The sequence below is a fragment of the Chrysemys picta genome, chromosome 11 (genome assembly GCF_011386835.1).
Source record: "Chrysemys picta bellii isolate R12L10 chromosome 11, ASM1138683v2, whole genome shotgun sequence".
NCBI classification, from domain to species: domain Eukaryota; kingdom Metazoa; phylum Chordata; order Testudines; family Emydidae; genus Chrysemys; species Chrysemys picta.
The window spans coordinates 36086713-36105968 of record NC_088801.1 but is presented as its reverse complement, the minus strand read 5'-3'; the positions used below and the strand labels follow the sequence as shown (position 1 = coordinate 36105968).

General features: G+C 40.2%; 1 protein-coding gene across 3 annotated transcripts in view; it reads left to right on the top strand.

Moving 5' to 3' along the window:
• The first annotated feature begins 529 nt into the window (after positions 1–529).
• Positions 530–19256, top strand: part of LOC101943653 (sodium channel protein type 1 subunit alpha) — a 174234-nt gene continuing 155507 nt past the window's right edge. The window contains exons 1-3 of one of the 3 annotated variants that reach the window (XM_065561789.1): positions 687–856; positions 10519–10735; positions 11397–11476. The gene's annotated coding sequence lies outside the window, so the exon portion shown is untranslated. Of the gene's footprint in view, positions 857–10518; positions 10736–11396; positions 11477–19256 lie in introns of those variants that run through there. The other 2 variants (XM_008178427.4, XM_065561790.1) reach the window with 2 other exon arrangements.

Below are 19256 nucleotides of genomic sequence, written 5' to 3'. Positions count from 1 at the left end.
ACAAACAATAATAATCTAGGAAATTCCCAAAAGCTTCTCTTCAAAACATACCAATCCTTGCTACCAAGAGTAACTTGAAAATCATCAGAGCCAGAAATATGTTTAGTACATAGTTTGTTTGAAAATATCAAAATCCTTGTAATGCACCAGCTTCACTTTTGTAACACTATGTAAATCAGATCACAAATGGCATTTTTTCCAGGAACTAGTTCACTAAGATACATGCAGTAAGATATTTATTTAGAGAAATACAATGTTCCCTTTGGAAATTCCAGTATTTCAGGTTGATCTAATACCCTCTTTATTTTTCTTCTACTCACCATAATGAGTTTCTATAGAGACAATTGTATTCAGCAGTGGTCTGTGCCTCTCCTTCTTTACTTTGCCTTGCTGTTGCTCTCCTATTAGCTGTAGCTATGCAGTCCTTTAGATACAATGTTCAGGAATTGTGTTATGTTTGCATTGAGCACAGATGCAGCTTTTGCACTTGCGGTCTGCATCATGTGTAACACCCTCATTCCTTCCAGTCATTCATTCCAGGGGAGGAATGACACCAGGTTTTCTGAGCTATTCTTGCCTTTTCTTCCAGAATACTCGGGGGGAGGGGGGGAAGACTTCGTGATCTCCATGCAAACTACCAGCCTGTCTGCTGCCAGTACTGCCTGCTCTTTCCAGTGATGACATTCAGCTTTGCTCTACCACACGGGATACAGCACTGATTCCTCATTATGTAAGGCAGTCTAGGTCAAGTGTAGGAGAGAGACTGCTGGCCTGAGCAAGCCAGTGGGATTGCTCCTTCAGCTTAATGCTTCATGGGGTATGGAAGTGGATTCTGACCTTTGCTACATCTTCTTGGGTAAATGTTTTTGCATGATTTAGTGGTAAATATGCTGTTTTTCTATGCAGATGACTGTCAGCCATGCTGTGAGATGCAGAGAGAAATTGCTAGTAAAAACCAGCTCTGTCAGCATGCTTGAATAAGCAGAGTAATCTTTCTTCTAGCCATCCCAGCTTTAAGGCACTTTGCAAATAAATAAATCATAAATTAGGGTTTGCTTAACAAACATCTTCTCTATCCATGTGGGGATTATTGTTGATTTGACTGATTAAACAATGAACAAAATCCATTTGCTTGGAGGTGTTGTAGGAAAGCATTATTAGATGTGGCTATTAGCTCTGAGAGATTTACTGCAATTCTTGGCTGTTGCATTGCCTTTGCCTCACATTACAAATATGCTTCCTTCCCAAAAGAGCTGCTTTATATTTTATTTCCTTGCCTTACTTGATTATTTTGAATGACAACAGTTAAAGTCTGGAGGATATTCAGCTATTGTTTATTGTATGACTGCATGAATTTACACAACCGTTATATACTGGAGGTGAATGCTGCAGACAAAACTAGTGTTAGTGAGCCCTCTGCAGAATGTCAGGACACTATATGCTGGCTAAACTTGCTTTAGGTTTTTGGTGCACCAGGGGAACTCAAATAAAATTGTTAAATTTATACTCGTGTTGGAAAATGAACCATAAAATACACGGAATGGATCTTTCTGTAGACTGCTATGTTCCTACAGTGAGGGTTGTCAGGTGGTGAATAGAATGATCACTAATGGAATGCAGCAGAATAGGCCCTAGGAAGTAACAGCATAACATTGATACTGCAGTCTCGTGTAGGGAATTTCAATAAGGCTGGCTCACTTGTTAGGACAGTTACCATTTAATGAGGCAAATATAATAATTTGGAAGTATTCTGGTATATCAGGAGTCCTTTATTCTACAGCTCAAGTGCGTGTATAGCACCATGGACAGCTACTAAGCACTGTTCAGTAAAGTAAAGGAGTGACACAACTGAATTAAAGGAGGTGGTAATTTGTAAAACTGAAGACTGCTTAAACTAAATATGAGTGGATGTGAGAGAGCTTCGGTCAGCATGTGTATCGACTTATTAAATTCTATTAGCTTACTACTAGGATCTTGAAAAAGAGGCTGTTTAATACATAAACTTTAAAAATTATTCATGTACATACTATAGTATTTCGTCTCTGTTAATGACCACCTGAACATATTTGAAAAAAACGTGTAAAGCATTATAGATTTTCCTACCATAGAAGGTATGGTATTAAACAACATTATGCTCCAATTTAGAGGACTTTATGGTTTAACAGTGGCATATTTGTTGATGAGAAACATTTTGTTTGATTCTTTCTTGTATCTAAATAAGATGGAATATATACATTTCCTCCAGAACTAATTTTGATGGGGATAATCCCTTAAACATGCTGTGTCCCATTTTGCAAAGTAATTATTCCTCACTTTTTTGAAAATAATCAGTTAATGGTGTCAGTGCAACACTGTGCTTGAAAGTGATAATGATAACTTCCATAATCATTAAGAGCTCTGTCTCCCCTGGCCCAATGCTGTCAAACAATCAAGCTGTCTGTTTATCATGATCTCAGCTCACCAGTTTCATTTGTTAAATGAAAATCTTTCTTGTGATAACACATGTTCAAGTTGTACTATATGGTATAATTTAGCAGAAGTGCCAGGCTGACACCTTTTATTAATTACTTTGTGAAAGAAGAAGTTAGAGTCAAGAAAATACTTCTGTCTGACATAATGAAAACACCTCTTTTACTATGCATAGTTCTGTTGTATAATATTTTAAAGGAGAATTCTGGCAGTTCAATGTATGCAGCTGTTTCTTGAAAGCAAGCTACTAAAACAGTTGTAGCATATATTGGTGTATGGATTTTTTAAAATCAAAACTGAAAGGCACCACATAATGATGTGCCTTTACTGCTCTGATGAAAGTTTGTTAGCTTGCTTCTGCCTACACCACTCTAAAAGAATTAGTGCATTGTGTCTGAGTACATAAAAAGGAGCCACGGGATAGAATATTCTGAATATAATTGTTTGTATTGGTTCAAAGAATGTTAACAGCCTAAGCTATTTAATTACACAAAGTCATTGATTTCTTTTTTTAAAAAAATATATGCGCTGTTTTTTGAAATTTTATCATCATAAATTCTACTTTGTGCACCATTGCAGATGTTGTAGATTGCAGTGCCGTTACAATATCTCGCCAAGGCCCAAATCCATGACTAAGATACAAAGGGTTAAATTCTGGGACAGTGTGAAACTCATGTGCAGGCTGTGTGATCAGCCATATATAAATACAGGGCTGAGGACTGAAATGCACAGTTCCAAACTGCAATATGTGATATGGAATTACTCCAAAATAGCTACTGCAGCATATGGATTGGGGTAGGGACTAATGGCCACTGTTCCCTTTTCATGTGTTTCTGTGGCCTGATGGAATTGCTCAGTTCATGGACATAGTGGCCACAACCCTGGCCTGCCTCACAGTATCCCTCCCCTTTCTACACTTCATACTGTATAGATTAGGGTCCCCCTGGGCACCCTATATCCCAGTCCCACACAATGAAACCAGTTTTCTGCAGCATTATGGACCTTCTGAAATTTGCACTAAAAATTAGGAGTACAGAAAAAACACTGTAGTATGTGCTGAAAAACCTGGGGCACAGCTGGGGAATCATTGAAAGATTTGACAGAAACATACAGGAGTGGAGGAGCTTCATCGCTGCTCTAAACATGTAATGGGAACATGATGATGATGATGATGAGATTTACAATTATTTTGGAATAATTTATTTATCATAAACATCTGTGACAACAGTTTAATTATGATGTCAAACAATTTACAATATATGTGAGTATCATTTGTATGAAGACAAGTTTGGGTCTCAGATTGGATCAGTCCATCATAACTGGCAATTGCGATATATGTATTGTGTGTGCTGACAAAAATGATTCAAACTATACTAGCTAAATTAGAATTTACAAACGTAATAAAGCAAAGCTGTAAACAGCTTAATATGACTGTATCTCACCTCAGATATAAATGCATATTGGTTTGTAGTGTTATAATTCAAAAACTTCAGACAGGCTTGGGCTTTTAAAAATCCCAAGCCTTTGAAATGCAGAACTGTCACTTTTCATTTGTGTTTAGTTCCATGCTTTGCCATCCTAGGTACCCACCTGGGTAAATTGTAGAGATGCTCTGTCTCCAGTACAAAAATAATTCTCTCTCTTTCTCAGAGGGTTTTCAGCCTTTGCACTGTAACTGATTAGAAGAATATAATATTCTATTTTCTCTGGACATTAGCTGGTTGATTTTTTTCCAGTTTCTGGTTATCCAGCAAGGATGGTTTCTTCCAACACTACTTGCCTCCATAGCTTTTCTGTGACTGCAGAACTATTCATATTATCAGTTGGGTCATTTCTATCTCTAACCTATCAGGTTATCTGGATCTTCTCTCTCTCTTGCCCTGGGTTGCCTTATAGATTCCTTGCACCCCATTTTTCAAACAAAGTGCAACTCTCGGAATAAATTTAATCCCCAGAACATCATCAAGTAAACAAAAGAGAAATTAGAAGACTACAAGAATATGGGGAGATCTTTTAATGCACTGGCATCTGAAATGTATGCTGTGGTCATATCTGACAAAATTGTTGTTTTCAGCCCCTTCTCCAGCAATTACACAGCATTTTCAGTATTGCTGGTGGCATGGTTTCCTGCCATTGCTGAACATCACACCTTTTGAAACATAATTCTAGAAATTTCCTCAGATTTATACATTAGGTTTTCCAATTTACAGTGTAAATGATGATGTGGAGTTGGAAAGGCATACAAGGACCAAAACCTGGCTTTTAAGCTACAGTTCATAAAAAAGGGAGCTGCACTGCAGTGGCAGCCTCCAAGTGCAATATGGTAAATTTACCCATTTATGCTCTGAGGCAATGTGTGCTTCTTTCCAACCACAGGGGCCAAATGCAGCATAACTAGTGTGATTCTTCTGTGCAGCAGGTGTAGGGCAGAATTGGGGGCACTTAAGCGTGAAGTGTGCATTGCTTCCATATAATGGATCATGGTTCACAGATGCTCATTCACATAATTGCACAGGGATGCTTGAGGATCTGTCTGAACTAGAACCTTACAACCTGACCTGAACCTAACAGGTCCTGACAACATGTGTTGGGTTCAGGTCAGGTATGAAAACAACCCAACACTTTTGGGCTTGGGTAAGGTTAGTAGCCTCTAATCACCTCCTCCTGCCCATGGGGTTTGTGCAGGAGCAGCTCCGTGCCTTGTTCCTGCTAGCCACCGGTGCCTGGCTGCACTGTGGGGTGAGTGTGCTGATAAGTTGTAGTGCCTCTCACTCTGCAGCACACACAGTTCAGTGAGGCAGAGCTGGCTGGCAGGAACTGGGTACACAGCTGCACCATGCCAACCCCATGTGCAGGAGGCAGCTGTAGATGGATTACAGGTATGGGGACAGGCGTGCCGCCAGCTTTTCCGCCGCCCCAAAATGCCATCCCCTCACAGAGGATTACCGCGGTCGCCGCCCCCCAAATTGCAGCACCCTAGGTGACCGCCTAGGTCGCCTAATGGGTTGCGCCGGCCTGTATGGGGAGCAGGAAGCCTCCCCCAGGACAAAGCAGCAGCAGTAGTGATGACACAGGTTTGGGAGTAGCGGCCCAGAAAGCGGAAACTTGCACCCCTTCAGGTGCACGGCACTGCTCTGAGATGGGGATCAGGCCATGGGAGTGAGGGTAGGAAATCATGGAGACCAGGCCAGGGCTAGACCCTTGCAACCAGACTCTCAAAAGGACCTGACTACAAGTGTTCGGTTTGGGTCAGGTATAAAAACAAGCCTGGATAGGTGGGAAGGGTTTTCAGCATGTGTGCAATGAGGAGTGAGCAAAATTTTTGTCATGATGAATAACTTGTGTATCATAAAGTTGCTGGCGTCTGAAACTTATTTTTAAATAGATACAAACAGTATCTTCCTTTTTGAGAGAAGTGGTTTGAAATAAGGTGGTACAAGCTCTTTCCCCCCCACTTATCTTCTTGTGGGAAAAGCTTACATGATGAGGGGAATCTATAAAAAAATTTCTGAACTGGGGCAGAATATATGGGTTTTAAATATTAAATATACAGTAAGGATTTACACTGTAGAAACTCTGTAACTGTTTATAATGACTTGCTATGGAAGAGCCTTCTGACCCTCTCAAATCCCAGGTCAGACTGCTTGGCATAGAATAGTTACGGGGCAAATTGGCGAGTTGTGTTAAAGCCACAGTACTCAGTCAGTCATTAAAAGCTACTGAAGTTTGGTGGGGCTAGACTACAGTACCTTAGTATATGCTCTCTCTGACAAAACTGGAGTGTAGTAGTTTTGGGCCGCGGTGGGGTAGCCCACTGCCTCGCTACAGTCCGAAAAGAGCCTCAAGCCCCAATCAGGCTGGGGCAGTAATCACACAGTTAGGCCAATATCCAGGCCCTTAATCAGGGACTGGGTCGGAGTTGGTAGCAGCCCAGGCCCTAGGCCAGGGCGGGGCAGCAAACCAGTAGTCAAGCAAGTACCCAGGCCCTTAAGCAGGGGCTGGGTCAGTTTGTGGCAGCCCAGGCCCTAGGTCAGGGCAGGGCAGCAAGCAAATAGTCAGTCAGAGGCCCAGGCCCTTAAGCAGGGGCTGGGCTGGGGTTTGTAGCAGCCCAGGCCCTAGGTCAGGGTGGGGCAGCAAGCAAATAGTCAGTCAGAGGCCCAGGCCCATAAGCAGGGGCTGGGTCGGGGTTTGTAGCAGCCCCCAGCCTCTCTAGGCCAGGGAAAAAGGGGGGAGTCTGCCACCCAAGGAGTGGGTGGCAGCGGGGACGCAGGCCCTCCCACTCCACTGCGTCCCAGCCCGGGGCCCTAGCAGTGACGGAAACTCGCTGCTGTCAGTGGGGATCCTGGCCGCAACCCACTGACATCGGTTCTGGCAGTGCAGCAGCCAGACTGGGGTCGGCTGCCCCCGGGCTACTTCCACACTCTCCCTCGTACGGTACCTGGGCCGTCTTAGTGTCGTCAGTGCTCTCCACCAGCATGGGCTCCTCGGGGTAGGTAGCAAAGGGCAGGCTCGGCTCCTTCTCGGGGTAGCTGGCACGGGGCAGGCTTGGCTCCTCCTCGGGGTAGCTGGCACGGGGCAGGCTTGGCCAGTCCTCCTCGGGGTACCTGGCGAGAGGTAGGCTCGACCGGCCCGGTGAGTTAGCAGGCCGCTCGCGGCCTGCGGCTGTTTCCCAAGCAGGAGCTCGGCCAGGGACATCTGCTCTCTCCACCGGCCTGGCCTCCACTGAGCGCTGCAGGCGGGCTTTTATACTTCCGGGTTGGGGCCGTGACCTCGGAAGGGCGGGCGCCGGACCTGATGGTTCCGCCCACGTTGGTAGTAGGGGAGGTTCGGCCCTCAGTGGGGCTGTGGGGTAGCCCACCGCCTAGCTACATGGAGCTACAAGAAATTCATAATGCGGTTAAAAAAAGTTTTGACTTGCATGCAGTATTTTTACAAGATCCTTTAGGTACCTTGAGCCCAGTTACATTCCACCACTGATACCTGAGGAAAAAAGTAATTTCAAGACCTATTGAACACTGGACACCTTCACAGTATATTAGTATGAGTGCTTCTAAAATTGTGATTGTGGAAAATTCAAAAAGTTCCATATAGAGTAGGCTTGGGTCAGTAAAAGTACAGAACTAAAATAGAAAGCAGGTTAGGCATGCTAACTAGTTCAAGACCTCACACAAGGATCCTTTTGTGTTGCACGGCCTGCATTTATTTATCTGAATTCTAGTGTCTCCTTATATAGTCCAGTTTGAAAATGACAACATTTAAAGTGCTATATGTAGGCAATAAAAGGAATACCTTGTAGCACAGACTGACAGAACCCAGTTTATACTTAAAAGTTTCAGGGGTGGGTGTTTTGCCACTTCACCTATCTACAAATCTGTACTTACCACTGCCTTGCATTTTTGTCATTTTCAGAAATACCGGCTCTAAAAAGCACTACTTCTGGCAACAGTGTAATACTGACTGTGTTTGCCAGATCTTTCAAATCTTGAGGGAGATTCTGTCTGAAAAGGTGTTCCTTTTACCACAAGCAACTGATCTGTTGCAGATGTTTCAAGGACCTTGTAGAACTTTGCAACATATGAAAAAGATAATTCAGATGAATCTGCAAATGGTTAAAGCTAAATAAGAACCTAGCAATTAAGGTGCAAGTTTGATTCAAGAGACTGGTAATGAATTATGGATCTTTCCACCTCTGGGTCTGGGATTCATATTCCATCTGTGTACCTGTGACCAGTCTGAACTGTTTGACAACTGTTCAGTGGCCTACATAGAATGACTAGTGGACCAACGTTCGTCTCATAAAAGCCAAGCTCACAACCAGTGATCTCACGGTGATCTTGGCAGAAAGGTCACGGAGTGAATATGCAGTCTTTCTACAACAGGATTGAGGCACATTCCAGGGGGAAAGTTTGCACAGCTTCTGTCCATTTTGTACTTGTCCTGTGCAGAGAAAGCTTCAGTTTCCAATGTTGTCAGGCTGGGACCTTTCATACTCAATAAAAAAAAAAAAAAAACAGTTTAAAAACAATGTAGACCATCTAAAAGAATGGTATTGAAATTAAATATCTTGTCATGTTGGCATCCATCTTGAAAGGAAGTTTAATTTCAACAGCCTTTCTTGATACGATTTTGAACATTCTTACATACATATACATCTTTTTGTAGAGCAGCACAGTTCAAAAGTGCAAGTAACATTAATGTTAAAGAAACTCAGCCGAGGTATTCTTAAAATATGTTTTCCCTATACTGTTTGTAATACCCTCTCAGGAGCTTCAAATACAACTTCTTTCACTATTGATTTTATCCTTTTCTACTTCATAAACAGAATTTTCCTCCTGTGTTCCTATAGCAGCTTAAAACTATAGGTTTTTTTTAAAAAGCTCAGTAACCAATGTTGGTTTGGTTTTTTTCCCAAACTAAATATTTAGAATCTTAAGGATTATAATTATAATAACGTTAACGTTTGCAGTGCACATTTAGATGTTTATAGGGATGGATTTATTGTAATTGTTAGAAAAAATGCTCATAATATTGAAGTATTAGTAAATATTTAAAGCTGGATCGTAAAGCCCTGATTCTGCAAGGTGCTGAATGCTTCCTATGAGGTGCTGAGCATCTTAACTCCCATTGCAATCAATGGGAGTTGAAAGAGCTCAGCTCCCCATAGGATTTGGGTCCAAGCAGAATTTAAACCATAATAAAAATCCCATGATGCTAGTATATAAAATAAGACATGAAATGCCCTATCAAGACAGTATGTAAAATGATTCTGCTGGCTCCAGTGATCTGCAGACTCTTTAGTGTCAATGAATTACACATTCAAACATTTGATATCTACAATATTGGACAGGACAGCCTCATTATACATGGATGCTTATTTGTTTTTTATCTTCACTTGCCAAATGCATATATTACATAATGAAATAAATGCTTTATTATTTTCAGCTTTTCTTCCTCCAACCAGCACCCGATCCTTGTCTGCTCACTGCTAGGATTCCATCCTGCATTGTCCCCTTCCCTAACATCATTGGTTGCTCTGCACCCACCGTACCCCAGCTTTACATAGATAAAGCTATGACATTCAAAAGCACTTGCCTATGGTTATTCCAGTTTTTAACAGTTCATTTTTTGTCAAGAAACAAAACTAGAAGTGTGTAATGCTCTCAGATTTAGCTTTGATATAACAATAAAGCTAGGAGCCAGTGCAGTTGTGGGTTTGCTCTACTGGAAGGTAACGTCACTTAGTAGTTTGAATTTTAAAAATGCATAATTTTTTAAAAAGATTTGTCATTCTAAAACCTTGTAACACGTGGACCTAACATCACAGTTGTGTGTAGCAATACATTTGACTGACAAGATAGCATAATATACAGATGTGATATCAATCACATCCTGTCATATTAAGGTTTTTGATGATACTATAGCTAAATAATGGGAAATTTACCATTCAAATGCAGTGGTGAGATAGAATACAAATAGCAGTCAGTTGAGAGATGCATAGCAACATATACTTGAAGGGTTTCTGGTGTCATCATAATAAATCACAACAATGAATTTTGATATAAAGAAATCATTCCCCAAAAGAGGAGGTCAGAATAGATGACTTGGTGGTACCTTCTGGCCTTAAGCTCTGTCACTCTATGATATAAATAAATAATTCATTCCCAAGAGGTTTTCGTTTTATTTGCTTTGTCCCTATGTTTCAGAAGTAAACAGTATCCAATTTTTAAAACTTAAGTGAAAAGTTAAACAACAAAACAATTTTGTTTCATTTTGTTCATTTTTAAAATCAGACAAACTTAACAAACAATTAACTTCTTAGTTTAATCCTTGCTCTTTGTTTCTGCTCTAAAGGAATGTGGCTCTATAGAACAGATATGCACAGACTTGTAAAAAATGCTATTCTGGCCAAAGAGACTTAAAAAAATCTGCTGGTTACAGCTGGTTCTTTCATTTTGCCAGTAGATGGAGCTGTCCCGTAAGGTGAAGGCTCTCTCTTTCTCTTCCCCCACCCCCCACCACCCCACAAAGCTATTTGCTGTTTTCTATTAGGTACCATAGAGTGAGCTTCAGAACAGGAAGCTGAGGATGAAGCAGAGAGGATACTGCAGAGGTCTCTGTTTTTTCCCAATGAGAATGCAGCAATTCTAAATACTTGTTAATTTTTTGGAACTGGAAATATGAACAACTTCATTAGAGAGCATTTCATCAACATCATTTCTGGATGCTTTTCTTTCTTGTAATAGATTGGAAATTCTTGTTTTATCAGGTAAGCTGGCAAAACATTTAATCATAGACCTTAGTTCATTTATGTCAGTTATCTTGTGTGGGGGTTTTAAAAATAAATAAATATAAATAAATCCTATACCTGCCTGTTTTGTAGTTAATACTATGCATGGGATAGAACAGGAAATCCAATTTTGGATTTTACAAAATCTTTCATAAGCTGCAGTCAGGTCTATTTGGCAACACAGCATTTTTTTTTTAGAGGATGGATTTTATCGGCCTTATTTTTTGGATGTTTGCCACTTCTTGTATTTGTTTGCCTGTTATTGTATTAAGGCATTTAATTCCTTAACTGTCATTTAGAAGTGTTAGACCTAACTACTTGAGGTCTTATTGTTCATTAGTGCAGAGTACAAATTGGAGTCTAGTATTAAAGCACAGTAACAAGGCAATAGGGCTGCCAGAGCCCAGCGTTGCAGGGGTGTACAGCTTTCCTCCCATATTCAAACAGAGGCTCTGCTTTAAAGGCCAAATGCCTTACTCTGGGTTTTGGTGGGGGGTTGCTGCCTTTTTAAGGAAAAATCTTTCTAATGCAATACACAGTGGACAAAACTTACTTTTATTTACATATTTATTTGGCACTAGTGGTAATATTGCAGATATAACTCGGTTCATAATCTGAACCGTCTTGCTTTTTTAAACAGCACAAGAAATTTGCCAGGTGGACATCAAGCTCTTTCAGCATCTTTTCTAAAATGGATTTCTTCTCTGCTACTTGTCGGAGGTATGTGCTTAAAAAGACTGCATCAAATTCACGTCTTTTGGATTTCCTTTTCCCTGTTCTTTGGCAAAAAGTTTTTGTTGCTCACTATGCAGTACTTCCAAATGGGCTGACATTTTGATTTTAATGTCAGACTAGATATCTTAAAGTTATAATTGTGTTTTTTTCCAAATGCTCTTACTTTACAGATATGATGTCAAACTTGTGAGCTGTATTGTCTTTTGTTACTATCAAATGTGGCTGCTTTTCATACGGATTTTCAGTTTTATATATGACTGATCAATGTGTTAATGTAGTGCAAAAGAAAAAATTGCATGAAAAACCACACTGAGAATCTGAGATTAAATGGACAAAAACAGGAGAATTCATTGCAATTTTAGTTTAGTTTATCCTGTTGTGCCCAGGTTGTGTAGCACAGGAGTTTCACACCAGCGGATGATCTTAACTTCAACATTTGCAGCAATATTTAGGCATACAAGAGCAAGTCCCAGACAGTTAGCCTTAACTTTGGATGTTCTCATTTCTTTTGGTCAGTTAGATATTAGTTTTCTAATTCAAAGGTAATTTCCATTGTTTTAAAGTGTGTGGGGAGGGGTTAGGATGGGGAAAGCTATAGCTAACTTCCCCACTGAAATAAAGTTTTTTTGTATAAAAAATCTTTCTATCAAAACTTCGGGGGGGGGGAGGAGGATTTTCCACCATAACTATATTTTAAATGAAAAATAATGTTTGGCTACAGTGATTTACAGAGAAATCATGCCAAACCAGTTTGATTTCCTTGGTAGATGGGGGAATGCAGCGAACATAATATACCTGAACTTTAGCAAGGCTTTTGACACAATCCCACATGATATTTTTATAAGTGACCCGGAGAAATGCGGGCTTGGTGGAACTACCATTAAATGGATACATAATTGGTTAAACAACCACAAACAATGAGTAATTATTAATGATAATAGTAATTATTAATGGAATGATGTTAAATGGGAAGGAGGTCTCAAGAGGGGTTTAGACCAACAAATCCTGCATCTTGACGGGGTTAGACTAGATTACCCTTGCATTCCCTTCTAACGCTATGCTTCTGTGACTCTATGATACAAATGAACAGTTCTGATCACATCATAAATCACAAGAGCAGTGATCAAATGATTTTATAATTATCATCTGAACCCTGGCATGAAATTAATTTACTATACCTCATTGTAACCTGCTAGTGTATTTTACATTCTATGGATCCAAATTTGTTTTAAAGGTACAGAACATAATGTGCACTATTTAAATAGCTGCAAAGATAAAAAAGATTTTTCAACTAATTACTTTTGTGTTAAAGTGAGGTGGCTTAGAAATCTCAAAATCTACAAATCTCAAAATGCCCATGAATATTGCTCATTTAGCTGCATTATGCCAATGAGAGAAACTTCTCTTGTCGACGTAAAACCAGCTCAGTGAGCGGCAGTATCTATGTCAGTGGGAGAGCATCTCTCGCTGATACAGCAGTGTGCACACAGGCGCTTATGCCGGCAAAACTTATGTTGCTCAGGGGTGTGTTTTTTCACACCCCTGAGCGACAAAAGTTTTGCCGACATAAGTGCTAGTGTAGACATGGTGTAACTGAACATAAATATAAATCTTAGAACTGAATTGGCTCCAGATGCTGAACTCTAGATGATATATTTTGGTCTATGTGGTCCTAGTCCGTTATATTTTTGGCTACCTTAATTTACTGATGTGAGACTAGGGGCTTGTCTATACTTACGCGCTGGTTCGGCGGCAGGCAATCGAACTTCTGGGTTCGATTTATCGCGTCTTGTCTGGACGCAATAAATCGAACTCAGAAGTGCTCCCCGTCGACTCCGGTAATCCTGCTCGCCGCGAGGAGTACGCGGAGTCGACGGGGGAGCCTGCCTGCCGCGTCTGGACCGCGGTAAGTTCGAACTAAGGTACGTCGACTTCAGCTACGTTATTCACGTAGCTGAAGTTGCGTACCTTAGTTCGATTTGGGGGTTTAGTGTAGACCAAACCTTAGAGAGTATGTAGGTTTACTTGTTGTTTGTCTTGATGAACAGTTTGATCTTTCAAAACTTAATATGTAAAGTGGCATATTCTTTCTTGACTATTTTTCCTCAGTGTATTTATAATCAGATGTGCTTACTCTAGTGGAAAAGTGAATTTTTACTACATTTTACTCTTGTTTGCCCTCCAGAGTCAACACACCCCTGGGAAAGTAGACTCATGCAACATGAACAGAATTGTTAACTGAGTGCCAGTAGGAGGGCCAAATTCTGCCCTCATTTACTCTATTGAAGACAGTTGATGTATATGTTGCAGACAATGGGATTCCAATGAGTAATTGAGAGCAGAATTTGGCCTGCAGAATTGTTATCATTGCTAAAAAGAACATAGCTTGACTTTCCGATCTCAGGCTGAGTTTGCAGGTCTAGCAGGTAGAAAAAAACATCTTTTCACTTGTAAACTGAGAAAATTTGATATGGAATTATTGAGCTACATTAGATATGGAGTCCCATTATGCCATTTTCAGTTTTCAGAGCAAAGTTGCACTTTAAAGGTTAAGTTTCTCTCTCTTTAAAAAAAAAAGGTTTCACAAAGCTAAAATTTCTAAAATAGGGTCTTTAAGGGAATTTAACTCTGAAGTCATAATGGAGAAATTATGGCAAGGCTAAGTTGCAAAAACTAACATCAGAATTTTTTTAAGTACATCAGAAGCAGGAAGCCTGCCAAACAATTAGTCGGTCCACTGGATGATTGAGGTACTAAAGAAGCACTCAAGGAAGACAAGGCCATTGTGATGAACCTAAATAAATTCTTTGCATTGGTTTTCACTGCAGAGGATGTGAGAGAGATTCCCACACCAGAGCCATTCTTTTTAAGTGACAGATCTGAGAAATTGTCCCAGACTGAGATGTCAATACAGGTGGTTTTGGAACAAATGGATAAATTAAATAGTAACAAGTCACCAGGACCTGATGGTATTCAACCAAAAGTTCTGAAGCAACTCAAATGTGAAATTGCAGAACTATTAACTGTGGTATGTAATAACCTATCACTTAAATCACCTACTATACCAGGTGACTGGAGGATAGCTAATGTGACACTTAAAAACCTGAGGTGATCCTGGCAATTACAGCCAGTAAGCCTAACTTCGGTACCAGGTAAATTGGCTGAAACTATCAGACACATAGAAGAACATGATTTGTGGGGGAAGATCTCACCACTCTATCAGAATTCTATGAGGGGGTCAACAAGCTTGTGGACAAGGATGATGCAGTGGATATAGTGTACTTGGACTTTCAGAAAGCCTTTGATAAGGTCCCTCACCAAAGGCTCTTGGGCAAAGTAAGCAGTCATGGAAAAAGATGGAAGGTCTCCTCATAGATCAGTGACAGGTTAAGAACTAGGAAACAAATGGGTAGGAATAAATGGTCAGTTTTCAGAATGGAAAGAGGTAAATAGCAATGTCCCCCTCTGTCCACTGCAGTTCAACATATACATAAATGAGCTGGAAAAAGGGGTACAGTGAGGTGGAAAGTTTGGGGATGATACAAAATTACTCAAGATAGTTGAGTCTAAAGCAAACCATGAAGCGTTACAAAGGGATCTCACAAAACTGGGTGACTGGGCAACAAAATGGCAGATGAAATTCAACATTGATAAATGCAAAGTAATGAACATTGGAAACCATATCCCAACAATACATACAAAATGATGGAGACTACATTAGCTGTTACCACTCAAGTAAGAGATCTTGGAGTCATTATGGATAGTTCTCTGAAAACATTCACTCCGTATGCAATGGCAGTCAAAAAAGCTAGCAGAATGTAAAAACCATTAGGAAAAGGATAGATAATAAGACAAAAACTATCATAAGGCCATTATATAAATTCATGGTATGTCCACACCTTGAATACTGCGTGCAGTTCAGATGATCACATTTTAAAAAAGTTATATTCCAAATGGAAGAGGTACAGAGAATGGCAACGAAAATGATTAAGGGTATGGAACAGCTTCCATATGAGGAGAGGGAAAAAAGACTGGGACTGTTCTGCTTGGAAAAGAGATGACTAATATGAGAGAGGCCTAGAAAATCATGAATGGTGTGGAGAAAGCGAATAAGGAAGTGTTATATACCCCGTTACATAACACAAGAACCATGGGTCAATGAAATTAGTAGACAATAGGTTTAAAACAAACATAACACACAAGGCATAGTCGGCCTGTGGAACTCATTGCCAGGGGATGTTATGAAGGCTAAAAATATAACTATGTTCAAAAAAATTATGTAAGTTCATGGAGGATAGGTCCATCAATGGCTATTAGCCAAGATGGTCAAGGATGCAACCCCATGCTTTAGGTGTCCCTAAGCCTCTGACTGCCAGAAGTTGGGACTGGATGACAGAGAATGGGTCACTTGATAATAGCTCTGTTCTGTTCATTCCCTTTGAAGCATCTGGCATTGGCTGCTGTCAAAAGATAGAATATTGGGCTAGATGGACCATTGGTCTGACCCAGTATGGCCATTCTTATGTTCTTGTATGTAATTATACACACTTCATCACTACTTAAAGCAGCCGCCACTGGGATGGAACACAGCAGTACCAAACAAACACAGAAAAAGATCATTTTATATGAAATTACTGAACAACTGAAATTAGTGTCCACCATGGAGAGAAAATCTGGCAACTCCTAGACTGTCGTCTTTTTCTCAGTCTTATGTGTCACTTGCTGTTAAGATAAGCCCTCCTGCGGCAACTATTAATTTACTGAAAGGAACTTTTATTTACATTATTAACGTCTGAACAGAATATTTCCGTCATCAGTGACAGCATTTTTAAGTTCAGAGTCATATAGGCTGTTTGTCCTTCATGTTGTTGAGAAGTTATTTGGCTTATGTTGCTCATCTTTTTGACACAGTTCTTCTCTGCTTATTCTCTCTGCTCACATACTTGCTTTGAAAATTCAATGCTTAGTCCCACACATTTGTAGGCTCTCTGCCTCTAGACACCTGTCTTTCTCTCCTCCATCTCTCTGTATTTCCATTCTATTAGTTCCATATTCATCACACCCAGACTCTTCCTTTTGTCCACTTGCACCTTCTGCAATTTCAGACTTTCCTAACCCTTTCTGTGTATTCTATCACTACCTCCAAGCCATCCACACTCCCAGTTCAGCCTTTTAACATCTCACCTCTGTCATTCCAGACTTCCTTTTGTACCCTCATTCTATGCTAACAAACTTCAATAATAAAATAATAATAGCTGTAATTTACATTTAGAATCACAGAAATGTAGGACTGAAAGGGTCCTCAAGATGTCAAGTCCAACCCCCTGCACTGAAGCAGGACCAAGTAAATCTAGACCATCCCTGACAGGTGTTTGTCCAACCTGTTCTTCAAAACCTCCTATGATGGGGATTCCACAACTTCCCTTGGAAGCCTAGTCCAGAGCTTACCTACCCTTATAGTCAGAAAGTTTTTCTTAAATCTAACCTAAATCTCCCTTGCTGCTGAGTAAGCCCATTACTTCTTGTCCTACACTCAGTAAACATGGAAAATATATTTGAAGACCGATATCAGGTCCCTTTCCCCCCATCCCCCAACAGTCTTCTTTTTCTCCAGACTGAACATGCTCAATTTTTTTAACCTTTACTCATAGGTCAGGTTTTCTAACCATTTATAATTTTTGTTGGACTCTCTTCAATTTGTCCACATCTTTATCGAAAGTGTGGCACCCAGAATTGGACACAGTACTCCAACTGAGGCCTCACCAGTGCTGAATAGACTGGGAAAATTACCTCTCATGTCTTGCATACAACATTCCTGTTAATACACCCCAGAATATTAACCTTTTTCGCAAGTGCATCATGTTGTTGACTCTCATTCAATTTGTGATTCACTATTACATGCAGATCTTTTTCAGCAATACTATCCACCTGGTCAGTTATTCCCCATTTTATAAGTTGTGCATTTAATTTTTCCTTCCTAAGTGAAGTACTTTGCACTTATCTTCAGTGACTTTCATTTTGATGAATTCTGACGAATTCTCCCATTTGTCAAGGTTCTTTTGAATGCTAATCCTATCCCCCAAAGTGCTTTTGACTCCTTCAATGTTCTAGGCTACTATCTTTCCCTGTTCCCCATCTTCTAAATTTAATATTTTCTGACCAAACCCCCATTCGCTCACTGCCTAAGCTTCCAAGCGTCCATGCTTCTCCATTTCCTCCCTCTTTATGATAGCAGATTCCCATTACCCCCTTTTCCATTTCCAGGTTTCCATCACTTTCCCTCTCAGCTGTATTCATGTTCCCACCTATCTTCCTCTCAATCTTTGCATTATCAGGCTCCCACCCTTCTCCTTACTCTTTTACTCTTTGTTCTGCAAATCTCACAACCATGCAGCCCCTCACCTATTCTAATTTGGCTGGAGGCAGCAACCCAAATTCCAACTCATTGTCTGTTTTGTAGGCTTTACCCCTCTCTCTCTCTCGGTGTTACACGACTTATCTTTATGTCCATATGTTCAACTTTTATCACCCTTCTGCTGCTGGTCCCTCTTACTGTACTTTCAATAGTAGCTGTTGTTATTCACATTATAATAGAATTCCAAATGCACTGGGAGGTACTTCTCTTGGTAAAAAACAACAGATACCAGATGAATACTAGTGACGTTCGTGGAAGGGAATTTAGGAGGATATCTAGAGACGCTTGTGACTCTATTAGGGTATGTCTATACTTACCTCCGGGTTCGGCGGTAAGCAATCGATCTTCTGGGATCGATTTATCGTGTCTTGTCTAGACGCGATAAATAGATCCCGGAAGTGTTCGCCGTCGACGCCGGTACTTCTGCTCCGCAAGAGGAGTACGCGGAATCGACGGGGGAGCCTGCCTGCTGCGTGTGGACCTGCGGTAAGTACTTTGTAGTTCGAACTAAGGTACTTCGACTTCAGCTACGTTATTCACGTAGCTGAAGTTGCGTATCTTAGTTCGAACTGGGAGGTTAGTGTGGACCAGCCCTTAGACTGATTTTTTGATAGTGGTATTGGTCTAAGATGACAAAAGTAAGAAGCAACGATTCTACCTTATAATAGAAATGAGCTAACTTAAGGAAGCTTTCACAAGTTTGGTTATTTGAATGCATTTTAAACCAATGACATTTGAGTGTGTTCCAAATTTACTTGCACAGAATGCTTCCATCCTCTTAGCCCTCCCTGGACACCATTTTCTCCTTACTCGCTGAATAAATGGCGTTTGCTTCAGAGCAAGATCTTTTAATTTCTTATATACTTGATGTAGTCAAACTAGGTTGTTTCTAATTACCATAAATCTCAATGAAGGAGGGGACCTCTCTGGAAAACATGAAGTGGGGTGGTTCTTTCTATAATGGATCTGGAAGAGAAAGCAGAAAAGAGATATTAAATATCAGTAAATAGAGTATATGAAAGCTGAGAATTCTTAGCAATTTTTGTTTTTAAAGCACTCTACTTACATTAACTAATCTTCATAACATGCCTTCAGAGTATATAGGTATGTGTTACGTCTGTCAGCCAAAGCAAATTATATGCATCAGAAGCCATATAATACCCCAAATACACATTCACTTTCTGAGTGTACCTTTATAAGGATTTTCACAAAGTAAACAATAAATTACTCCATTCCATGTTTTCTGTATTTTATTCCTAGTGTATGTTGTTAAAGGTACATATTGCATCACTGTGAATAGAGTTATAAACAGCTAAAAGCAAATCCTAAAGGATTAGCTTATTTTTCTTA